The 27,152-nt window shown below is 40.0% G+C and overlaps 1 protein-coding gene and 1 pseudogene across 1 annotated transcript in view; both read right to left on the reverse strand.

The window, feature by feature from the left end:
• PPM1H (protein phosphatase, Mg2+/Mn2+ dependent 1H) overlaps positions 1-27,152 on the reverse strand; it is a 288,477-nt gene that overhangs the window by 202,164 nt on the left and 59,161 nt on the right. The window lies entirely within an intron of this gene.
• LOC111551284 lies at positions 3,981-4,132 on the reverse strand (annotated as a pseudogene).

Consider the following 27,152-nt stretch of genomic DNA (forward strand, 5'->3'; position numbering starts at 1 on the left):
GTGATCCGCCCACCTTGGCCTCCTGAAGTGCTGGAATTACAGGCGTGAGCCACCGCACTGGGCCTATTGTTCTTAAAGACTGCAGTGTAACCAGTAAGTAGCACAGTGCTGTTAGTATGGAAATCACCAGAAACTTGGATTGGTATACTAGCTCTGCCACCGGCTAGTTATGTGTCTTGGGGAGGTTAATGGGCTATTGTGTGGACTAAGAGAATGCATAAATGTAAAGTGCGTACACCTGGCAGAGACATGCTTTTATCTGCCCAGACTCCCTTTCTCCTAGACATCATCTTCCCTTCCCACCCTCCTCCGTCCCATTCATATGGTTTTTCCATGGCCAGAGTTGACTGGTCTACGGATGGCCACCTGATCTCTGAGTTGAGCCAATTAGGGCCCTTCTATGGAAAATGAAAAAAAGAAAAAGGCAGCAGAAGGCAAGAGGGGGAAGAGAGGGAGAGACAAAGAGGAGAAAAGTACATATTTGTGAGAAGAGCACATATTGGAAATAGAATCTCAACAGAGTCCCTAGTTCTAGGTGTTCCCAAGACCCATTTGTCTTTGGAATATCTGGGTAACCCCAATATCCTCTAGCAAATTCTCCTTGAATGGCTGTCAATTGCAAGCTAGAGTCTAACAACACCCAACTCGCAATACACCCTCACTATACTATTATTATTAAACTGTAAGTGCCTTGAAGGTAGGGGTAGAATCTTATTCAATTTTGTATCCTCAGAGATTAGCATAGTGCCTGATATACTGCAGGCAGTCAAATACCTACTAGATGAAAGGTTTGTTGACTTCAGGGGAGAAATTGTAATTCGGGGTTAAAATTTATATCACAAGCTCAAGGATCTTTACCTAACATCCTGTGCTAAGAGGTAAAAGACAACAAGAAGTAGCAAATTTTTGCCAGTTATGACCAGAGCAAGCCAGTGAAGTAAACATCTGACAGCCACTGGTCAGGCATATTTAATCCTCTGTAAATCTTTGATTTATTATCAATTGAGTAAATCAAGGTTTATTTTAAGGATTCAAAAAAAAAAAAAAAAAAAACTGTTAAACTTACATAGATAACTATTACTGAAGCTTACCAAGAGTAGACAGTGAGCTGTTCAGAAATCTAGCAACTGAAAAAAAACAAATCATCACTCCCATGGCCTGGGATACGGAAGGACTCAGAAATTGTTGGAAATTCCACAGACTCAAAATGAGGTAACTGTTTACCTTCCTTATTGCATTTTAATCTAGAGATTAAAATAGACCTCATTGTTCCAGAATCCTGCCTATGGTAAGAAATGGGTTCTCAATGGCTGAGAATAAATTTTAATAGCGGAACCAGAAGCATAACAGGAAATCAGGAGGAAGAATTTTTCTTCATAAAAAGGACCATGAGGTTAATTTTCATTTCATTACATTTCTAAATTGTGTATATTTTTGTATGCTGGTTGCAACATATCCTTTCTGTATTGACATGAAGTATAAATCAATCAGTAAATACATAAAATTCTTACATCCTACATAACTCATTAAATTATTCCTAAAATAACTAAGGTGCAAAGATTCAAGAATAAGATGACTGATAAATTTGATATATGAATTAACCAAAATCAACACCAAATCATGGTTAGATTCAGGCTTACCAGAAAATTTTATGAAACCACAACCTAATAAAACACAATACTAAATGACTACAAATGCAATCTAGGACACTTTCCATGGCAAGCTATATTTAGAATTCCAAGCTCTGTTGTGTAGAATGGTTCTCAGATGTTCATGTGCCTATGAGTCATCTGAAGGACTTCTTAAAACATCAGTTTTTGGACCCCACTCTCAGAGATTCAAACTCAGTAGATCTAAGGTAGGATCTGAGAAAACTCCCAAGTGGCGGTGATACTTTGGGTTTACTGATGAGGACTGAGTTGCACTGGCCTAGATGAATCATGGTCGCTTTGATTTCAGCAAACACTGGAATTCCCCTGCATCCTCAGCCTTATTCCACTGAGCTAGAGAATTGTACGTGATATACCCTTAGTTTATAATCCACTGGTGGTGGCTGGAACTACCAGAGACAGAAGCTCAAGAGACTCCTAGAGATGGAAAGGGGATCCTAGTGAGGCATTGAATTATGGTAATAGGAACATAAACCTGGTGGGGTTGGGGGCAGTCACTGGGAGTGGGGAAAGGGTGACTGGGGACTAGGATAATGGGGACTCCTAAAAGGTTGGGAAGAAAAATACTGGCAGTCACTAGCTGCAGGGGAAGGGAGTGGGAATAGTGGTGAATGAGAGACTACCTCACATGGAATTCCTGTTAAGAAATGGTTGGGAATAGAAAAGAAATGGTAACAGAGGGTGGGAGAGGGCAGGGGACACACAGGAAGCTTGTTTCCCAAGGTGGAAGTGGCTGCCATACAAAGGGGTACAGGGCATCCGGATTGCTCAGCACATCCAACCTGGAAGGTGAATAACCATCTGGGACAACTCTTTTTATATCAAAGATAATGATACACTATCTAAATTATCAATTACAACACACTTTTACTAGAAAGAAAAAGGACTGAAATAACACTTGTAAATACTTGCGATTTAGTTGTATATTGTCTCAGTTGAGCATCCCAACAACAAGATAGATAAGGAAGGTATTATCTGTCCCATTCTATAAAAATTGAATCCAGAAAGCTGACTAACTTGGGGTCAGATATCTATTGGGTGGTAAAATCAGACTCATATCCCACCTGATTTCAAAGCCTATTCACCCACTACCCTATGCAGCAGAGAAAGGAAGCTGAGCAGCTCTCAGATCTAGAAGGAAAACCAAGGGTCCACTGGTATCATACAAGCCAAGTGTGAAGTTTCAAGAGGGAAAGGTGCCAGGTGCTAAGAAAAGTTCAAGTGCCCACTAGATAGGCAAAGAGATTATCAGTGGCCATTGGTAAGGACTATAAAATTCTCCCCTCCCAGAGAAAGAAAAGTTTTAAGATGATAAAATATACTAAGTCTGAGACGGAGTGCATTCATTTCCAGGGAAGTATTTCACTTGTCTGCTTCCTTTCTATGAATAAGTTAAAAACTTGAAACAGCATCCATGCCTCTACACAAATTTTAGCTCCAATCCAAAGGGGACACTGTTAAACAACTGCTCTAAAATGCTGTCACAAGTTTCTAAAAATTATAAATAGCAATTTACAGAGTAATTAAATAACGATTTTTTACTTTATTTTTATTTTTTTGAGATAGGGTCTCAGTCTGCCACCCAGGCTGGAGTGTAGTGGTGTGATCATGGCTCACTGCAGCCTAAACCTCCCAGGCTCAAGTAATCCTCTTCCATCAGCCTCGAAGTAGCTGGGACTACCGATGTGCACCACCATGCCTGGCTAATTTTTTTCCTATAGTTTTGTAGATACAGGGTTTCACCGTGTTGTTCAGGCTGGTCTCAAACTCCTGGGCTCAAGCAATCCACCTGCCTCAGCCTCCCAAAGTGCTGGGACTACAGGTGTGAGCCACTGTGCCTGGGCAACGATTTTTTAAGTTAGCTCCAAATTCCATGGACATTTCAAAACTTTATATGTTTTTGTAGTTAAAGATTTACTGATAATTTAGTTTTGAACTTTCAAATTATTTTTTAAAAATAATTTTGACTCCTCAAAGTAAAAATTGTTAAAAGCACACCCAATAATTAAAAACTTAACTGCATAGCAAATTGGTAATCTAACAATACAAATTAGTAATCAAAAAATGCAAGTGCCTTTCAAACAACTATAGCACAAAAATCCAGAGGAAAAATGTAAAAAAAAAAAAAAAAAAAAAAAAAATCCCAAAATGTCCTCAGCAGTTTTACTGTTAGTAGAAATATTGGTATTGACATTTTGAAACTATTTATATATGGATATATGAAGATATTTAAAAATATAATATATATTATATAAAATATATATTCTAGTAACATATATGTGTAAAATATATATGTTTATTCATTTATTTTAGGGGAAAGCATGAAGAATGCAGTCCCCCACTACCACAAATTATGCACTTTCGGGGAAATCACGGGTCAGCACATCCAGAGTGCAATGGATAAACCTCACCCTGGGAAAACCACCTTCGTGATCATGTTATCTTCCCTGCCAGGTAAGAATGGGATATAGAATAAATGTTATCTATTAAGAGCTGGCAATAAATATAAATTAAATTGAAGAAAAATCTAGTAATGTTAAATTTGAATTGGAGATATCAATATGAAGTCAACTGTTGAAATACATGTATTTTTTAATGCTGTCTACTCAAAGGGCCTGGAAACAAGGACAGCCTAGGGCTGTGAGCATTCTAAACACCCAGACTTTGGTTTCCAAATACTACTGCCCACTGAAAGATACCAGCGTTTCTTGGCAAAATGGCTGGTTCCAGATATGAGACAGTAAAAGTATAAGGTGAGGCAGAGGCAGCTTGTAGGGCCAGAAAGCATAAAAGCACTCAAAGATAATTTGGCATTTCAGAAGGACCCAGAAGTATGTTTGAAGGGGTTATAACTGGTTAATTATGAGTTAATTAACATCAAAAGCAAACAAATGTTAACACAGAGAAAAAAAAAAACCCTAAATCTACAGTGATGGTTAAAAGGAGAAATAAAACTAAATTTCTAGGGCTAGGCGCAGTGGCTCATGCCTGTAATCCCAACACTTTGGGAGGCCAAGATGGGTGGATCGTCTGAGGTCAGGAGTTCAAGACAAGCCTGGCCAACATGGGGAAACCCTGTCTCTACTAAAAATACAAAAATGAGCTGGGCGTGGTGGCAGGCACTTGTAATCCCAGTCACTTGGGAGGCTGAGGCAGGAGAATTGCTTGAACCCGGGAGGCGAAGGCTATAGTGAGCTGAGATCGTGCCATTGCACTCCAGCCTGGGCAACAAGAGTGAAACTCCATCTCAAAAAACAAACAAAAAAACTAAATTGCTACAACTGGAGGTGACTATTATACTAGTTTCTTATTCTGAAAATTGATAATTAAAGGTGAGAAATTAAACACTGACCTATCTTGTTGAGAAAAAAACTAGTTTTTTCCCAGTTAATAAAGTACTGTGGATTAAATGTGTGTGTCTCTGCCAAAATTCATACATTGAAATCCTAACCCCTAATAGGATGCTGTTAAGAGATGGGGCTTTGGGGAGGTGATTGAGTCATGAAGGCAGAGCCCTCGTGAATGGGATTGGTGCCTTTGCAAGAGAAACCCCTGTGAGCTCTCTGGCTTTTTTTCCTACATGTGAGGCTACAACAAGCTGGCAGTCTATAACCAGGAAAAGGGCCCTCACTGGAACCTGACCATGCTGGCACCCTGATCTCAGACTTCCAGCCTCCAGAACTGAAAAGTAAATTTGTTGTTTATAAACCACTCAGTCTGTGATACTTTGTTACAGGAGCCCAGACTAAGAAATAACAAAGATGCCATCAGAGAAATGCAAATCAAAACCACAATGAGATACCATCTCACACCAGTTAGAATGGCAATCATTAAAAAGTCAGGAAACAACAGGTGTTGGAGAGGATGTGGAGAAATAGGAACACTTTTACACTGTTGGTGGGATTGTAAACTAGTTCAACTATTGTGGAAAACAGTGTGGCGATTCCTCAAGGATCTAGAACTAGAAATACCATTTGACCCAGCCATCCCACTACTGGGGATATACCCAAAGGATTATAAATCATGCTGCTATAAAGACACATGCACACGTATGTTTACTGCGGCACTATTCACAATAGCAAAGACTTGGAATCAACCCAAATGTCCATCAGTGACAGACTGGATTAAGAAAATGTGGCACATATACACCATGGAATACTATGCAGCCATAAAAAAGGATGAGTTTGTGTCCTTTGTAGGGATGTGGATGCAGCCGGAAACCATCATTCTCAGCAAACTATCACAAGAACAGAAAACCAAATACCGCATGTTCTCACTCATAGGTGGGAACTGAACAATGAGATCACTTGGACACAGGAAGGGGAACATCACACACTGGGTCCTATTGTGGGGAGGAAGGAGGGGGGAGGGATAGCATTAGGAGATATACCTAATGTAAATGACGAGTTAATGGGTGCAGCGCCAACATGGCACATATGTACATACGTAACACACCTGCACGTTGTGCACATGTACCCTAGAACTTAAAGTATACAAAAAAACAAAGAAATGTTATGTTTTACAGAAAAATGCCATAATGTACATAGAGGAATTGATAATTGGAGAATAATCATTCTGCAATCCGCAATGACATAATTGGTTTGGGCAAAAATCATCCACAGATGCTAAATCTCTTAGATGAAAGATTATTGTCAAAAGAGTGGTTACATGGTGCCACCTCACAGATTGCTTGCTAATTTCATGGAGACAAGCATACCTTTAAAAGGGAAAGACATGGTGAAAGCAAGTGATCAAACATGCATCCTGTGAGTGGGATGACCCGGCACTCCATGAGCGGGATACACCTCCTGATGTGACGCACCTTGAAATGCACAGCATCAGCTAGAAAGTATTCTTCCCAATCTAACTAAGCCTTAAGGCATAAATCCCAGTGTATGGGAAACAAATGAGATAGAGAACTGGGCTAAACATCACAAGGAAACAACTAGAAAAAACTAAAACATTGTGATAGTCTGTAGAAAACTAGTTTGGTTTCTTCAAAAGGTCAACCTTGTAATAAAAAGGCCATAAAAAGACATTTCTGGGATTGGGCGGGGGGGAATGCAAGTATGGACCATTGTCATGAATCAATGAGAAGTTTCTTGGGGGCAATAATGGTTTGTGCTTCTGTAGGAGAAATGTGCTTGTTCTTAGGTGATTCAAGATAATGTAGAAGGATTCAAAGGAAAAAAAATGTATTTAGGGAGATAAAGCAAACTAGTGAAATGTTAATAACATGAATCTAGGTGAAAGATAGGTACACATTAAATTATTCTTTCAACACTTCTACATGTTGGAAATGTTTAATAAAAGGTTGAGAGAAGAATCCACATCTTGCTTTAATCCTATGAGGAAATGAAAGTTTTTACAAAGGCATACAATAAAATGTTAAAACATATGTAAAATTCAAAATTATGGAAAAAAGGAATAAAAGAAAATATCAAGAACGGGAGGTGTTTCAATGCACATATACTAACAACAGTTCAGATACTTATTAAAAAATAAGCCTCAAATGTAGTTCTTGGTTTTCTGGCTGCCATAGCAGAACTGTGGCCACTGTCGCAAATTTCCATCATCCAAAGGCCAACATTGCTAGTTCTGTAGGGAAACTAGAGCTGGTTCAGAGGAAATGCTTCTTCCCATGGGTTTCCTAAGGGAAAAACTCATTGATAAAGGGAACAACATCCTCATCATCACCCCCACAATATACACAAGGGGAAGGGAGCCTTTTCCTTTCTATTGTCTGTCTTGCTATAGAAGATAAGGGGGTAGTTCCAAAGTCGAGTTCACTTAAAGCCCTATTGGGAAGAGACGTAGGTAGGGATGAAGAATAAAGACAAAATTCACAGAGTACTACAGAGATGGCCAAGCTGCACATCATTCAAAATAACTTCCATAGATGCCATCTGCTCCAAAACAATCTTCTGATAAAAAGCTGGGCAGCAGACCAAAAAAAAGAAAAAAAAAAAAAACAACAAAAACCATCATTTTCTGTTTGTTGCTCACATATGGAAGTAAGATTGATTTTTGTATTGTTGAAAAGAGATCACCTTTTTCTTTAAAGCTGAGCAGCACATTTACTGTTGAACTCTGACAAGTATAAACAGTGTAGAACTTCTGGAAAAACTAGATAACTCAGGCAACTCTCACCGCAATGGATGGCCGTTCCACCTGCACATAGCTAGAGTTTTTCTTAAAAGTTACTCTGGTCTGCTGTAACTCAGGAATGATCTACAGTCTAGAAAATCTTAACATTTAATGCTGAAAAGTAACGCATCTGATACTTTGATCACTCTCCACAAGCTTTACCCTTTTACCTTATGTGCACACTACTTCTAATTATTTGGGGTAGTCACAGGGGTGGGGGTGGGCAGGAGTGACCTTGGCAAGTTACTCATAGCTCAGTTTTTCCACCTAAAAATGAGGATAGTTTAGTATTTAACCTCTCAGGGTTATGAAGATCAAATGAGTTTTATAACAACCTGTGAAAGCCTGGTATACTGTAAAGCCTCAAAAATGTTATAGCACACTTATTTTTTAGGTAGATTCATATTCCTAAGTAATAGCCATGAAATCATGAGTATCACATCAAAGCTTTACTTTTCTCTAACAGACATTGAGAGAATGTGCCTCCTAAATCATTTTATAGCCCTCAGAAATAGGTAAATGTTTGTCACTCTCTTCTGGAAGGCAGAATAACACAAAAAGCAATATTTAAAAAAAGCATAAAAATAAAAAATTTAGAAGTATGTTTGTTTTGGGAAAAAAAGAGGGAGGATAGACCAAAATTTTCTTCTAATGGTCAAGAGATATTTCCTACAACCCTGACCTTCACCCACGGTATAGGCTCAGCATAAGCTTCAGGGATTAGACATCTGTTAACTTACATCGTTTCCTCCAAACCAGTCACTTTCCAGAGTCAAACGTAGAAGGAGGGTCAGCAAAAACCACTGTGTTAGAATGCTCTTGAAAAATTTCCCCATGTGATAAAGAATATGCTGATCCCAGTCAATAGTAGAATAATACGCTGAAAGCTGGGGTGACTAGCAATCCCAGTTTACCGGGCACTATTCTGGTTTTAGTGCTGAAAGTTCTCCCACCCTTTCGGTTCCCGGCAAACCACAATGTTGGTAACCCTCCTTAAAGCTCACTTGCTCTTTGTGTAAAACACTGCTCCAAACAACATAGACTAGAGACTTTTTAAGTTGGAAACTGACATAGGTATTAGACAGCACGTCCAACAAACTACTGAATCTAAACTTGAGGAAAGAAGAAAGGGGCAAACTATACTTCAGACGCACCCAGAACCCAGAGAGGATTATCTCTGAGGCAATGAGCAGAAACAGGCTGTCATGGCATAAAGCCCAAGAGTCAGAACAGATTTTGTACATTGTGGTGCCAAAAGTGCTAAGGTTTCAATTAGCAGTGAGAAAAGATGAGTTCTTAGGACCCAACATCACTGGGCTAATGTGTTACATTTGGGGCCGATTCCTTGGATCCCTGGGATTTTGAGCTGTATGAATCCAGTCTTCCAGTTATCAGTAGAAAGTTCAAGACTTTTCCGTCTAAAGCACCCATGTGATTCCAGGTCTCTGGGCCTGTGAATGAGCTGTCAAGTGAAAAGTCAACAACTGAGTCTGATTTTCGTACTTCTTTGCACATCTGGCAATTTTTAATTGGATTCCTGACACTGATTTTGAGCTTATTTGGTACTGGATATTTTTGTATACCCACAAATATTATTGAGCTGTGTTCTCAAACAAAGGGACATAGTTACTTTGAAAGAGTTTGATCCTTTCAGATTTTCCTTTTAAGATGTGTTATATGGGATGAGACTGTGTTAAGTCTACAGCTAATTATCCCCTACTATTTAAGGCAAGACCCCTCCTAATGCACTGTGAATGAGGTTTTCCCATTTGGTTGATGGAAGAGGCACTATTCTTGGCTCTGTGCAAGCACTGGGTACTGTTTCCCCTAATGCATTTGGATGGCTTCTTCTCCAGCTGGTTTCCTATGAATGTGCTGATCAGAACCTTGGTGAATACTTGAGGTAGACTCTCTCTGCAGATCTCCAGAACTCTCCCTCTGTACAACTATGTCTTCTCCAGGACACTGTTCTGTGAAATCTAGCCTTCTTGGTCTCCTCAGACTCTCAACTCTTCTTCAACTCAGAGGGTTTGCTTGGTTCTGCCTGGGTGGGGAACATCTCAAATGAGCATAAGTTAAAGAGGGGGCAACCTCTCAAAGTGGGGACAATCACAGGGCTCACCCCATTTGCTTCCCATCTTTCAGAGATTACTGTCTTTTGTTGCCTGATGCCCAGTGTCCCATAAACCATTATTTCATGTATTTAGTTTGTTGTCTCTTTTTTTATTGTGTCAGACGAGATGGTATATCCAATGTATTACTGTTACTTCATCTTGGTTGGATGCAGAAATATCCCAGGCTAATTTTCAAGCTAGATGAAGGATATTGAATGTTCCCAATACAATGAAATGATAAATGTTTGAGATGATATGGTAATTACCCTGATCTGATCACTATATGTATTGCAACATTATTATGTATCCCATAAATATGTATAGCTATGTGTCAATTTTAAAAATTAAAAATTAAATGAGGGAATCTTTGTCAACATTTTAAAAAGGAACTGATTCCAAACAGGATCTGACACTGTATCTAGTACTGCAGTGAAAATTTTACTTTAGAGAGTGAAGCAGTATTTATAACAATGGATGGGATCTTGTGACCTTGTGGGTGATCACAAGAGCAGGAAAGATCCCTACAGCTTAACAGGGTACCACGCACTTGGCATTTCATCACAATAATCTATTTCACCTCCTAGCCATGCTAGGATATTAATTTACCTAAGAATTGTCTTTTCTTAAATTGGGTAATACATAGGTCTAATGTGTATATGTGATCATTATAGCAGTTTATAAATCAGACTCAAAGGTGTGGAAGGATCTTCAGGAATCATATAATTCCCTACTGTCTTCACCTTCAGTGAAGACCAGATTTCAGCATGTGGGTGTGGTGGAGAAAGGCAGGAGGTACCTTATTTACCACAGCATCCCTAGCACCCAGCAAAGGGCTGGCACAAAGACAGCCCTCAAATATTTTAACAAACAAACAAAGGAAGGAAGGAAGGATTGCTACTGTTTTGGCCAGTTAAATATGTAACATGAACTCCTTTCAGTGGTTCCAAGGCATCTTAAGTGAAACACATACACCCCACTTTGTCCTCCTGGTTTGGTGAGAAGCAAAGGGAAGAAGAATGGTGGTTGTGATCAATGAGAACACAGATAACTCATTTTTGTAGCTGTCACCCAACTAATCCTAGTTTTTAAAAACTTTTATTTTATTTATTCACATAATAGATAAGATTATAAATCACTCCAAAGATATAACATCTTCTTATAAAACAGTCTCACATGCTCTTTATAAGTCCAAATTGAAAGCTCTCTTTTAGTCTTCATGATGATGCCTCAGGAAAAGATTCAGCTGTTTTGGGTCTGGATTCAAGTCCACTGCACGTCAAGTTTTTAAATTTTATTTAAGCCCTTCACGCTGAAGCTCAAATTCATGTTATCGCATTGCTGTCACCGAAGATCCTACTCAACCTTCTCCTCTCCAAATTAGACCATCCTTGCTTGCTCTTTATACTAGCCCCTCATACCTCTGAACTTTATATTAAACATTTATTTATATTGTGCACATGATATTCTATTGTACTTATTTAAAGTCACAATTAGTTTTCCTTGTGAGGGTTTCATGAGGGCACCTTGCATATATTTTTATATAATAGTTATTTAATGCATATACCCTTATCTATTTGTCATGAGGCTTCAGACTTTTTATGGCTTCCCTTTGACCCATCTTTCAAAAGTAAGTCCTAGTACACATTTGCAATGGATCCCCAAATTGACCATTACCACCACCACCACCAACCCACCACCCCCCTACCTCTCCCCAGATAATCTCTCCATTGCTTTCACTTCCATTTGATTTCACATCTCTTTCAGTAGCTGCCACAGAGAGCCTTGTATTATAATTACATAATCAGGTATCTTTCTACCCTATTAAATTGACAAGAATCCAGAATCAGAACTCAGTAGAATTCATCTTTGTGCTGCTTGCAGGATGTGGCCCAGAGATTGGGGTACAAATAATTATATTATGCTATTATTGATTACAGGCACCGATTGAGATTGGCTAAGCCTTTTCCTAGGGTTTCTAGCCAGTTTAATAGGCTAATTTAGGCTCACTTTTTAGCCCTGGTAAGTGTAATTGCAAAGAGGAAATGCTTTTTTTCGTTGTTGTTGTTGTTTTCATAAATAACTCTACAAGTTTCCTAAAAGTTTGCTTTTCAGAAACCACTTGTAAGTATGCAATCTCTCTCCCCGACTGTCCACACCTCCACAGGGCAGAAATGTGTGTGTAAACTGCCATTCCTAGAGTCCCAGCAGCTCTCCCCAAGCTTTTAAAACTGTCCTTAAACTTTTTTAGTCAAATTTTACACTGTCTAATGCTCAGCTGAAGGGAAAAGTGAAATGCTTGTCAAAAAATCTTCTTAAGGCTTTAAGCAAATAAGGAGATATGGGTAAACATGACTATTATTCAATGTCAGTTTTATTCCTCAGCTGTAACACCTTTATAATTTCACTGCTTTGGTAAAATACAGGAGCTTTAAATACCTCTCACTCTCTGCCAGATAAGGAAGATGAACAGTCACGGGGGACAAAATTTTTTAATTCATAGAATTTCAAGAGAATATAATCTAAACCCCATTTTAAAGATGTTATTTCTTCCTTCATTCTAATTGTCACACATTAATTTCTCATTATTTGCCTCATACTATGTACAAACACAAATGAGCTAAAAAATCTGTAAAAATCAGAAGCTAAGTTAGTAGCAACAGGCTGACAATTACCATAATGGATATATATGAATTCCATAACCATATACATTGATCCAGCTTCAGTGACAGCAGCAAATGCTATCCCTGGAAAAGACAGGGGTGGGGTAGCTTAAGGAAGTGGCTGTATTAGGAAACAAGCCACTAGGAAGCACGCGATCTTCAATTCTAGTTCCTCATTAACATTCATCCAAGAAACAAGGGGGAAATAGTGTGTAAAAAGCAAGGTCAGATCTCAAAATAGGTGGATGTTACATTTTCACAACTAGCTCTGGAATCAGTAATTTGTTCATTTTTGTGCCTTTTCTGGCTCCACAGGTAAAGCAAGATGCTCAAATGTCTATTTTCAAAATGAACCCTGCAGTGACTTGCATTTTAAACAGCATGGTGCATTATCTTTAATAATAGCACTGGCCACATTTTGGAGGAAGTTAACTGTCTCAGCAAATGACAGAAAATGATCCTTTCACATCTGCAGCTAGTAATCTAAGCTCTGAATAGTGATTCATTCACATCAGTCAGTCAAATAATGGCCTAATTCCTCTTCCAAATTTATACTGCTTATTGTCTTATGGAACAATCACAAAATCTGAGGTTAGGAAGTAGATCACCTGAATGAGAAGAAACAAAGCTATCATCTGACACCAATGCTTGCCACCAGGCCCTTCATATCCCAAGGGACAAAGCCTCTGCATGGAAATAACCCAAGGAGGGGGCACATCCATTGTTGCTGTGGGGGCCACTTTCTGCCTAGCATTTCCTCAATAGGCTTCTCTTTCACTTCTTAAGTGACATTCAAGAGTTAGAAGCACAGAATTAAAAAGGAATATAGCACGTGCTAACAGAGAACATCATAAACCCAAGAGGCTGAAAGAAAAAGTATGCATGTGTCCTTGTCTTCTGGGGAGATTCTCATGTTGCTATGAAGAAATACCTGAGACTGGGTAATTTATTTAAAAAACAGGTTTAATTGACTCACAGTTCTGCATGGCTGGGAAGGCCTCAGGAAGCTTACAGCTGAGGAAGAAGGAGAAGCAAACACATCCCTCTTCATATGGCAGCGGGAAGGAGTGCAAAGCAAAGGGGGGGAAGTCCCTTGTAAAACCATTAGATCTCATGAGAACTCACTATCATGAAAACAGCATGGGGGTAACCACCCCCACGATTCAATTACCCTACCAGGTCCCTCTCATGACACATGGGGATTATAGGAACTACAGTTCAAGATGAGATTTGGGTGGGGACACAAGCAAACCACATTAGAGGGGATATGGAAAAGAATCAACAATCGAAACCTCTGAAAGTATACCTTTGAAGCCTAAAGATCTTAATATTTATCCATAAAAAAAAAGTCAAGAAACAAAACAGGCAAAAAGCTCTATGTCACCTAAACTGATAATTATGGGAAAAGCAGAACTCAGACTTTGAAAATGATTTATATAAACTGTTTCATCTTGTAGATGAAGAAAATGAACTGTAAAAAATTCTCCAAGTTCTCCAAGGTCATATGGTGATGACCCTGATTATGACATACTGAATCCCTGATGCATCTCCTACAACTCGGTGTTGAAAGGCTCAGCATGCCTTGGTGCTCCTCCTTCCAAGCATAAAGATTAAATTTACAACATCACTATAACCTCTGCCTTCTAAAGAATCATATTCCAATATCCCCTGCTCCAATTTACAGCAGTTTGAATTGTTGCTATTACGTTTCCTGGCCACAGAAATGATGGGGCTGTTGGATGAACGTGGCTTAACACTGACCGACTGGGTGTGGGAAAATGAAACTGCACCCTCTCTTATTTTGTGTTTTATCATTTACCCATCTCTTCCACATATATCATCTTCCTTAACACTCCAACAATCCTGTGTGGCAGGAAGAGCAGGCATTACACCTCCCTTCTTCTAGATAAGAAAACTGAGTCTCAGACCTGTCTAATTGTAACAAAATATAATACGAGTAAGATGATATTGGAAACTAAGACAGACAGTGAGATTTATGGAGACTAGCATCAACTTAAAAATTGAACTAGACTAGGTTAAAATCCCACTTGCTTCCTTACTAGCAAAATAAGCTATGGGCCTCATTTCTCTCCTCTGAATCGGAGCTACTATAACCACCTTCCTTCCAGGCATTTTTGAGGATTAGACGGAGATTCTGCAAAATGCCTGGCACAGCAGCAGTCTCTCAGCAAACGCCGGCAAGCATGAGGAAGCACTAAAATTAAACATTCCAACAAATCACAAGTTTCAAGTCCTGGAAACTGTAAGTAGATAATACTAACAGTTTCATTTAAACTACAGAATCTTCAGACATGGAGTTGACAACAGTTGATTAGCTTCAGTTGACATTCATAGCCATCCCCTTTTCTATTTGTTCAAGTATTTCTGGCTCTATTGACTTTCTATGACTTTTTGCAGGTTGCTTTCTCTTTGTCAGACACATTGCACACTCTGTATATTCAAATACATGTCTTATTCTCCATTTTACTTCCAGTAATAGATCGTTTAACTCCAGAAGAGAAACCATATGGTTATAGAGAAAGAGGCAGGTGAGGAAATGAACCCTCACCGCTAAGACTTCCTGGAAGGAATCAGTGAGTCTCATTCCCTTAAGCAGGGCACAGACCCAAACACTTCCTGGCCCAGAATGCTGTATCTAGGGCACCGTGGTGCTTGCAGCAAGCTAGAGAGCATGTGTCCCTTCTAAAGGGGCAGCTTGTACGCAGCTCCAGCTGCCTGGGAATATGGCTCAGTGTTACCAAGTCTCCCAGCATTTCAATGAAAGCCAAGAATCTATATTATGAAAAATTTCTAGATTTTTGAAAATACAATGTAGGCCAAACAAAATAATGCTTATGTGCAAATCTGACCCATGGGTCACCAACATTTCCTGTGTTACCCTAAAGCTTTCTGAGATCTAATACACCAAATTGCAGAGAACCTCTGCTCTGGAGTTTTCTACCTGGAAAGTTGTGCAGAGAGCAAAGATCATGAGAGACCCAGAGAGCGGGCTGCTGACATCAAAAGGATGAAATCTTAAACAGAATCCATTGGAAAGTAGGAAGATGGAGAAGTCAGGGGTTAGGATATAAGATGGCTGCTGGCCCCAGGACAGGCAAGAGTTCTTATGGTCAGAAGATGACAGTGAGAGTGATTAGCTGGAAAACAAGGCCGTTGAGAGAGGTTTTTGCATGAAAAAACAGATATAAGGGATTTCCACTACATATAAGGCTGTGATCTAAATAAACTTGAATGTCTGAGAGAGGCAAACTGACTTGAATACTTTTGAGCATCTATCGAGTCTTCAAGGCTTTTGGATGCGTGAATGATATATGATCCTTAGGCCTCTTTCAAAGACTTTGTTTTGATGACATCACCCATGCCTCTTTGAATGTCATTTCTAGAGGGGTGAAATTGAAGGAAACTTGGAATAAAAACAAATGTAAAAGAATCTTTGTGAATTTGGTATACAGCTTTTACAGATATGTACAGACATCCATCTTCTCTGATGAAACAAACCTAGAAGTAGTAAAGAGTCAGCACTTTAATATCGTATTTAGAAATATATGACTCATGGCATAATCAACTTTAAAAAGTGTGCTGAGAAAATCCATTAGTCAGAGATTCCAATCATTCTTTTATATATGAAAGGCAGAGATATAGTAAAACACCAATTTATCCTTTATCATTTAATTTAACAGACATCATTTCAATCTTTTTGAAATGCTTTAGTGAAAATTCAATACGTTTTTAAATGATGATTTTTGCTCTCCAAGGTAGAATAATATCAAACAATCCTAAGAACCACTCAAGTTTTAAATTCACAGAAATTACATTATACAACATTGATTCCTCTTACAGAGCTGTTTTTGTTTTTGTTTTTGTTTTTAGACAGAGGCTCACTCTGTCACCCAGGCTGGAATGCAGTGGCATAATCTCAGTTCACTGCAACCTCTGCCTCCTGGGCTCAAGTGATCCTTCCACCTCAGCCTCCAGTGGAGCTGGGACTGCAGATGCATGCCACTACACCTGGCTAATTTTTCTGATTTATTTATTTATTTATTTATTTATTTATTTATTTATTTATTTATTTATTTATGTAGAGATGGGGGTCTCACCATATTGCCAAGGCTGGTCTCAAACTCCTGGGCTCAAGCAATCCTCCTGCTCTCACCTCCCAGTGTTGGGATTACATGCGTGAGCCACTGTGCCTGGCCCAGAGCTGTTTAAGTAAAAATGATTATAACTTTAACCACACCCCGTTATTGACAAATGTAGACTTTATAGCCCAAATATTCCTATTCAGAGATACTCATTCAAAATGCAAAAGGGTGTCTAATACTATGGCTAAATTGTTGATCACCTGTATTCCATTTCCCACAAGTGAATTTTCAACAGACTAACTTTCACACTTAAGGTAATATACCATTAATGTTCCCCAAAAGAAAGCAAACATGTAGAAGTAATGCTGTCATTCTCTGTAAACCTAAGTTTGGAAAACTTTAAATTTGCTTGTTAAGTAAGAGTTAATCTGACTCTTACTATAGGCACTATAGGGTTGCTATTGTCTTAAGCTGTAGCATCAAGGTGGATGAAAAGGGAGAACTGAGATTTCAGGAAAAAAGTGGGTTTAATTTTAAAGCTGGAAAAGGGTTTCAGGGATATTCTCTCATTTGCCAGACATAGGAAACACAGTCAATAAATATGACTAAGACTGCTGCCCAATTTGTCGGCAGAATTCAGATATCCTAATTTCATTCCCAATGCTTTTTCCATTGAGGCTCTTGATAAAAACTGGCAAAGCAATAAATCTAACCATGAGACATAAGGATCTTTTCTAGCTCCATTCATCCACATCATTGTTATTATCTCATTTTGCACATTCATCTGCAGGCACCAACACTTTAACTTTAGAGCAGTTGTTCTACTGCAGGGGACATTTGGCAATGTCTGAAGACAGTTTGGTTGCAGCAGCCAGGTGAGGGTGCTACTGGCATCTAATGGGCAGAGCCCAGGGATGCTGGCAAACATCCTGTAATGTGCAAGACAACCCTCAACAACAAAAATTAGCCCACCCAAAATGTCATTACTGCCAAGGATATAAAAGCCTGGTCTACAGGTAATGTAAGAAGGTGGGTGTTTCTTCTACAAAGCAAGTTTGCAGTAATAAAGTTGGGTATGGCATTACTGTTGAAGCATGGCACATAACTGGTAAGGTAAGAACTAATATTGGTTTAAAAAAATCAGAAACAGGCATTATATTTAAAGAAGTAAGATAACATGAACCTAGAGTGACTGGCCACTTAGCTGACATTTTCATGCCGCCAGAATTTGTGAACTGTGCAATGAGCACTTGCTAGTTTTGTCTGTTAGGTAGAATTTTAGCTTTGCAGGATTGCAGGATATTTACCATTGCTGTCAGTTTAGAACAACCAATTTACTTCTATGTTGCAGGAACAAAATACACATAGATATATGAAAACTTTTTTAATATTGAAATTCATGCAGGAAAATTAGATTTGGAAATCCAAACCTCTCTTTAACCCTTAACTGCTTTATCTTCCCACTGAGAACTTCTTAAATCAAAGTAGTCTTTCGTAAAACTAGAATTATCACATAGTAATAGTGGAACAGATTCATACACACAGGTACAATATGGGTAAAATGTTTTGAGAAATATGCTTTCAATGTGCAACTCAAGTAAGCTAAGCCTACAAGAAATGGCACAAATTTGAGCAAACTGTTTCCCTTGTATAACGTTTGAAAATAATTTTGAAGTCTAAAAGGCCTCAATAGACTATTTCAGGATTATTATTTTTTAAAGGTGAAGCTTTAAGATGATAAAATTTGAGCACTCACAATGAGAAAAATGCCCACTCCTCATTAGGGCCAAATGAATGCTCTCTGGGCAGAGGGAAAGAGCACTTGGCTGGCTGGCCAAATCCTGTGGATGATTATTTTTCCTTTTGTTCATTCTCTCCAATTAAGAGTGAAGACTACGTCTGTCACTAGGGAGGGATTCCAGAGAAGCCCCTCCTGAGAAGGTGCCCTTCCATTTTATGTAGTAGCCTGACAAGGATCTGGTCCAAGCTTTTCAAAAAGACGTCAGCAGATCTCCTCAGCTCCCCAGAATAACTGCTCTGTCCAAGCAGCTGGCTTCCAACCATCCCACAAACTGCCATCCAGAGACACATTTATTCATGTGGTTCCTTCCCTCCACCCCATCCCCGTCGCTGTCTGTAATGCCCTCCCCTCCTCTGTCTCTCTAGTCTCCACATGCCCTTCAGGGTTTAGCTCCTAGTTTGACCTCCCTACTCTCAAACCTTCCCACCATGAACTTCACCCTCACTTGAATTCCAACTGCATTCTCTCTGGATCATTTTTTCTAGCCCTTTATCATTTTTAAAAAATCTCTTCTAGATTATTAAAGGCCTCACTTAACCTCTGTCTCCTGGGTTCAAGCTATTCTCATGCCTCAGCTTCCTGAGTAGCTGGGACTACAGACATGCGCCACCATGTCCTGCTGATTTTTTATATTTCTAGTAGAGACGGGGTTTTGCCATGGTGCCCAGGCTGGTCTTGAACCCTGGGATCAAATGATCTACCTGCCTTGGCCTCCCACAGTGCTGGGATTATAGGTGTGAGCCACCATGCCTGTCCTAAAGGTCTCACTTCTAATAGGTTTCTCTTTCTAGGTAGAGAGAATATTAAAAAGTATATTTTTCGGACTCCCTATAAGACCCAATTGAACCCCCAAATTGTTCTTGACCAGTAGTAACCACTTAATGCACAAGTAGCCACAATGACTATTGGGTCCCAGCTTAGTTTATAAATTCCCTAAACTTCCAACTCAGCACAAGAGCTTTTCCTCAGCAGGCATTTATACAAGCCAACGTCTGCGGTGAACTCCAAGCATCCTCTTCCAAGCAGTCTAGTTATGTCAGATGTGGGGGGAGTGTCATTGGAGTATGGAACTGCTAATGGGGAAAGCCAAGAGACTTGTGTCAAGCTGTTTTTTAACTCTCTTCTTCCTGTGTCCTTTGGTCTCAGCAGGGCTCCCCGACCCCGTCCTTCTGATGTCTTGCTATCCCACTGCGATGTAAACAGCCTGCCCAATTCCTCTAGCACTAAGGTTTGGAGCACTGACTTTGGTACTTCCTGACATCTACACTTAGCCCCTCTGGTGGTTTTAAAGCTTGTTCACAAATTCCTTGGCACCCATCCCTTCAAAAGTGAAGCCTGATTCCCTCCCCCCTAAGTGTGGGCAAGACTTAATGACTTGCATCTAGTTTATAAAATATGGTGGCAGTAACAGTGTGTAAACAGGTAATAAAAGACATTAAGGCTTCCTCTTTGCTCTTTCTTTTAGATCATTCACCATGGGGAAGTCAGCTACTATGTCATGAGGGCACACGGCAAAGGACTGAGGTTTCCTACCAAAAACTAGCACTAACTGGCCGGCCACAGGAGTGAGCCACTTCAGATAGGATCCTCCATCACCAGTCAAGCCTTCAGATGCCTATGACTCCCGCTGATATCAGAATGGCAACCTCATGAGAGGCTGAGCCAGAAATACCCAGATAAGCCACTCCCAGATTCCTGACCCACAGAAACAGAGTGACATCATAAATATTTTTTTTAGGCCACTGAGACTGGGATAACCTGTACAGCAATAGATAACTAGTACAGCACTCTTCCCCTCCTCCATTCTGTCACTTAGAACTAAGTCCATGCTGCTCATCCCTAGGGATGAGTTCCTTCAAGGCCAGTCTTAATCAGTATTTCTCTACCCTGCTCTCTTCCACCCTACACCCCATGCTTTCCCCTTCCTGCCTCAAGGTTTCACATACAGCAGGCATTCCACAAATGTTTATTCAAGAAATACCTCCAGTTCCAGCCTTTTCTGTGGCTCATTCAAAACACAGAAAAATGTACCAAAAAGCTGACTTGATCCTTGAATGCTTACAGAACTTAAGACACTGCATGGTAATTTGTAAACTGCCTCCTGATTATGAAGAGTTTATTATTAATACAGGATCTGGATTTGGAGCATTAAATTTGGCTGACACTTTTATCTGTCTGTGCTAATCTAATGCTAAGTCATAGCTTCCATGCCTTTATCTCCACAGTCCTCACTTCAGATAATCATTTACTTTATCAGTCATTTACTGCATATTAGAAGTGGTGAAAATTCTATTTTACACCAGAACAATAGTCCTTCAAACTTTGTATCTTTAAACTTTCCCCTTTGATTGTTTTGCCCTCTTACCTACTTTCCTTCTGAATTCACCTTCCTGCCTCCTCCCATAGACCCATATTAGTGCTAAATATAACAGCAGGGAAACAAAACAGGCTAGGATCTCATCATAGCTGATACAATTACTTTAAAGTAGCTTCCTCTACTGGAAACGTCTTATGAGCACTTTTGTTTTTTTTTGAGACAGAGTCTTGCTCTGCCACCCAGGCTGGAGTGCAGTGGCGGGATTTCAGCTCACTGCAAGCTCCACTTCCTGGGTTCATGCCATTCTCCTGCCTCAGTCTCCCAAATAGCTGGGACTACAGGTGCCTGCCACCACACCTGGCTAATTTTTTTTGTATTATTAGTAGAAACGGGGTTTCACTGTGTTAGCCAGGATGGTCTTGACTGATGAGTACACCTATCCAGCAAAGAAAGCAAATGTTCTTTCGGAATGTGCTTATGATACCCAGAAAACAGTGTTAGGAGCAAAACGCATTGCCTTTAATGGGCAGCACACCAGCTGGTATAAATGCCCACATTACCTTCCAGGGGCTTCCAGAGGGGTGGTTATGGTTTTCATTTTGTCACTATGGTCTCAGTGTCTCACTGCATCTAACAAGGTGTAATAGGTCTGTGGGACTTCGACAAGGTTGAGAGCAGTGTAGGTTACCAAAAGGCTGCCAAGTGCATGATGACTGCCCTCCTGCCCTGGCTTGGCCTAAACCTGCCGTGTGCTACCAAGGATTGAAAGCAGTTTTCTTAATACCAAGAACAGCTCAAGGCCAGTCAGACTTCTTATAAGCCAGGTGTATGAAACCATGGTCTGTTCTGCTCAATCTGCATCCCCCTTAATAGAATCTGGAAATTAAGGATTTGTCATAGATTCCCTCTAAAGATCATGTAACATCTGAGCCTGTACAACGTGTAGGTCATAAGCTGGAGCCCGCTTCCTGCTAGGGCCATCCACAAAGCCTTCCCTGCCTCAGCGACTCAGGCCGAATTCGCTCTGCTCTGGCAATGATTCTAGAAGAACCTGGGTTAAAGAGCAGCAGGCTGGGCGCGGTGGCTCAAGCCTGTAATCCCAGCACTTTGGGAGGTCGAGACGGGTGGATCACAAGGTCAGGAGATCGAGACCATCCTGGCTAACATGGTGAAACCCCGTCTCTACTAAAAAATACAAAAAAAAAAAAAAAAAACTAGCTGGGCAAGGTGGCGGGCGCCTGTAGTCCCAGCTACTCAGGAGGCTGAGGCAGGAGAATGGCGTAAATCCGGGAGGTGGAGCTTGCAGTGAGCTGAGATCTGGCCACTGCACTCCAGCCCAGGAGACAGAGCGAGACTCCGTCTCAAAAATAATAATAATAATAATAATAATAAGCAGCAGATCCCACCCTTGCCCCTCCCCCAGATTGATAAACCCATAGCTGGATTTTAAAAACTAGGTTGGCATCCACTGAATACCATCTTATTGACCACTACTGAAACATTCACTGTTTCTGTAGCAACTAATTCTCAGCAGGAAATGAGCTTGAATTTTCATTTTTACTTTTAAGAGCTATTTACACTTACATCAAGAACATTACAATATCCTGTACAAATATGCACAGGAGAAGATGCATAACTTGAGCTACGGAAGTGCCAATGGGGAAAAGAAGTGCTCCAGAGATGATAAAAAATCATGGCAGCAGCCACTGCCACATACGTGGGTGTGCACAATGGTGCAAACACTACACACAGGGCTGTTTGCGCATTGTCAACTAACACCCTCAATCTCCAGCGAGTTCCTCAGGATACCCAATTTCTCACTTAAGGAAGCTGAGGTTCCCTGAGCCTGTAAAACTTGTCCAGAGTTACACAGCCCAAACTAGAAGAACCTGGATAAAAACCAGGTGTGAATGACTCCCAGGCCTGGTCTGAACCACTCACTGTACTCAGTGTGTGCTGTACCCGCTACATGCTGCAAAGTACACACAGCCACACAGGTAACAACGTGACTGGTGCCTCTGGAGGTACACCTTGCTGTACGTGATGTCATACACTGATTCACCAATACCTTATATGTGGCTTTAAATATTAAGGACAAGGGTATAAAGGTACATTGCAGTGAAAACAACCATCTTCCTGGAGTTTGTCTTATGGATTTGTTTTCCCAGTATTTTCATTTTATCATTTATTCATGTATTACAAATAATGTTTTAGTACTCTTACTAAAGTCATTAAAATCTTTTACTTTCAAATGTTTTTATATCTGACAATTCATTCATGCCAAGATTTGTTCTAAATTCTTTACACATATTAATTCACTTAATCATCAGAATTCAAAGGGGCATGTAATATTAATGGTACCACTTTATAGATGTGCAAACTGAGGCACCTGCCCAAGGTCCTAGAGTAACAGAGGGGGGATTTGGATGCAGGCATTGTGACTATAGAACCTACATCTTACCCACTAGACACACTGCCTCTATGCTACATTCTCAGCTGGTTCCCTACATCCAAGCCTTGCTGTCTTTCAGAACCACTACCACATAAAAGATCTCTCTGTGGATATTCTAACTTAAAACAGGAGCATGACAACATCTCATCTCCTGCTCAAAGTCCTTGCAATGACTTCTCAATGCACTTGGGATAAAATTCAAAGTTCTGTAACTTGGCCTGAAACCCTGTATGAGCTAACCCCTGCCTCCATCACAGCCTCAAGAATGCTTCCTCTGAATCTACTCGCTGGTCTTTTTCTTCAAACACATCATAATATTTTTAACTTCAAGGCCTTCAACCATGCTGTACCATGTGTGTGAGTCACTCTTACCCCCAACTCTTCTCTCGGCTGACTTCTGTTCACTCTTTAAGGGCTGCCTTACGGTGCCTCAGAAAAAGGCCTTCCCAATCCTTCATCTAGGAGCAGGACCATGTTTAGATGCCCCCAGTAATTCCTATCAAGAGACAGAAGTACTGCAGGGTTGACAGCAGCGTGAGAGTACAACAGTGGTGTTGTGAGGAAAGTAAGAAGTGCCCATGATTCTAGATGCTACATTACAGCCTGTGATGCTCAAGCAACCAAGATATAACACTAACCAGAAGAACAAGATAGGATGTGTTCTTGATTCTAATATCTACTTCTAATATTTCAATTCTCCTAAAATCACAATGAATTTTACAAATGGCATAGATGGAATGTGATGGCATTGTTTTTCACTAAGATACTAACTTCTGGTATAGCTTAAAATCAATTGATGTCAGTAGGTGGTAGTCTACTCAGATGGTGTTAGGCACATTTTCTAGCTCGATCCCTCTGTAATGGATTTTATATTCTAAATGCATGATTTCTCTGTGTTGAAAGAATAATTACATTTGCATATGTTTTAGCAGTCACCATGCAAACATGGTAAGAGTGGCTCTTGTGCTAGCAAATGTTGATCAAAATATACTACGCTTAGACCAATCAGGGTGTGTGGAAATTCTTTTCCCAAAAGATTTTACAAATCGACATATAATATTTACTGCATAAGTACTCTAACTGTAAATGAAATTATTCAACTAAAATGCATTTCCAGGAAATTTATGTATAAAGTACGTGCAAAGAAGGTACATTAGACAGTTAAATGCGTTCTTCCACAATTTTGAATTTAAACACTACTTTCTACATAGAAACCTTAGACATTTTCAAAGCATGTTTATATATTTCATTATAATTTTCATTCAATACTTCCCCATAACAACCCTTTAAGATTGGCAAGAAAAATACTACTGTTTTTTATTTCTATTTTATAACAAGGAAGCAAAACAAAACAAAACAAAAAAACAAAAAACAGAGGTTAAATATGTTTCGAAGGCCACAGACCTGGTTAGTGGTAGGGTTAGGACTCTATTTTGATATAACTTATCTGAGTTGGGTGTCTTCCTACTCTGTCATGTGGCCTCCACATGGAAATGGTAAAATAATTGGTAAGACTAAGCATTAGTACCTGTCTCACATCCCAAATGGGATCTTAGCACAGGTTACTGCCTGGGATAACCCCACAGCTCTGTACATCCTCAACTACACACATGCGCACCTTTTGTGCTGGCACCTGCTCTGTCCCCAAGCCTCTGTGCTGGCCTACTTCCAGATCCTTCAGTTCCTGTTATCTTCTGCTAGTCATGATCTGGAATATCACAGGGCAAAGCAATGACGTTAAAGACAAGAAGGCACTCTACCATGCGGCCCCTAGAATGTTCACCTACAAAATGACTCATTTAATCTTTACAATGTCTCCGTCTCCGAAGGCAAGTCAAGATAATTATCCCCCACTGAAGCAAAAGGCAACTGAAACACAGGGAGGTGAAAGTTACAAAGTTGCTGAATGGCAGGATAGAGCCCAGATCCATGTCACTACTGCAATGCCAGAGCAGTTTCCATTTTACCACATTTGGTGAGAGGACTCGCACTAACCCATTCACCTATATATTCATTCAGCAAATATTTAATTATATATGATGCATCAGGCTGTGTAAAAGTTTGTGGGGGCTGGAATACATAAACATGGTCTTTAGCCCTATAAATTTGACAGTTCATGAGGACAAAGTTTAAGGAGATAATTACAAATTATGATAATTGCCTAAGTGAAAATAACAACTATTAAAGAATAACAAGGAGCCCTAACTTAGATGAGAATGTTAGATAGAACTTCTCTGAGGAGGTTACATTTAGGCTTAGGCATGCAGTCAACCAAGTGAGGAAGCAGAGGAGGGTCCTTGCAGGGGGAAATATATGCCAAGGCCCTGAGGCAAAAAATCGCTTGGCAGAGGGACAGCGTGCTAGGAGATGCAGCTAAAGAGATATTCCACAGGCAGATCATGAGTCCCACCCTATACTGTAAAGAATGCTTTTATCCCAAAATGCAAGAAGCCGCTGAAGAGTTTTCACAAGGGAATGTTATAATCTGACTTACATTCTTAAAAGTGCATTTCAGTCACTGTCTAGTCCAGAATATAAATTGGAGGGAGGGAGGGAGGGAGATAAGAGTGACAAGTGAATGACCCTTAGACCATGACAGTGTCCCAGGCAAGGCTGGCACAGAAGAGAGGAAATATAAATGGATAGGAGTGACTTTCAAAGGAGAACAAAGCTTGGTTGTTAAATCCAAAGGATCCAGAGACTGTATCACGATCTGAGAGGCCCAGGATACACCTTTAACATCTTGCCCTCAAACAAAATTTAAGAACAGGGCATACATCTAAAGTCAAGAGATGGTAAGTTTCTCCAGCTTGCTGTGGCAGCCAGCTACCTTTTTTTTTTTTTTTTTAATGGTTAGCTGTCTCTGTATTACTCTGAGCCAAATACAGAAGGCACTCCCCAAAGACCACTGCAACGTTTCCAAGCTATTACCAAGAATTGGGACCTAAGAAACTAGGACACAGCTGAATCAAGACGCTGAGAACCATTTCCTAAGGTCAGAGACTATTCCCTGTTTAGGAAAGTCCAAGACCCAAAGTGATAAACATTCTCATCCACATAGGCACGATTTCAAATGTCTTTTTCTTTCAAAGGAAATTCAGATGACATTATCTTAAGAACAGCCCAGACACGTTTATATAGCTTCTGTGCTTTATGTTAATGTAAGAATGAAAAATAAACTGTCTTGCCATTTTCAGTCTCAATACCAAATTGTGTAACACTGAACACTCACCCTTGGGTTTCTATAACATGAGAACTGAGGAGTGGAAGGAACATGTAGGAGTAGGAGAGAGTCGCAAAACTCATCGCCAAATTGCAACTATTCTGATGCCTGTCTTCTCCCTAAGGGCAAGTGCTCTCTTGGCCAAAGCTGAGTTCCAACAGGCACTGCCTCCAAGGCAGCAGATGGCCATTCAGTACCCAAGCATTGGTGGCACCCTCTTTGATATTTACATACGGATTCAAGACTGGGAGAAGTCTTATTGTTCCTTGCTTAGAGGGAACCATCTTGGGTCACACAACCAATGAGTGGTATAGCTTAGGTTGGAAGTTCTCAGGCAACAGGGACATGGTTCTGGGATATGAAATTCTAAAACAGGAGTGTTCATGAAGCTTAGAAGCTCTTACTAGGCAATGCCCCCAAAAATCCTAATCAGAAGAAACGTGAGTGTTGCTATGGAAACCAGTGAGTTTGCTCTGATCTTAAAAGGTCACACTAAACCTTAGGAAGGCAAATCGAAGGAAAAGTGTTTCAGGTGAATGTAAGAAAGAGGATGGCGAGGAAAGGTACATTCAGTCAGAAACCCAAAGGCAAGAATGAACTGAGGATTACAGAAATCATTCAGACAACAAAATTAGGCTTTAGGAATGGGCTCGTTAGTTAAAATA

Source organism: Piliocolobus tephrosceles, chromosome 10 (assembly GCF_002776525.5).
Source record: "Piliocolobus tephrosceles isolate RC106 chromosome 10, ASM277652v3, whole genome shotgun sequence".
In the NCBI taxonomy this organism is placed as follows: Eukaryota; Metazoa; Chordata; class Mammalia; order Primates; family Cercopithecidae; genus Piliocolobus; species Piliocolobus tephrosceles.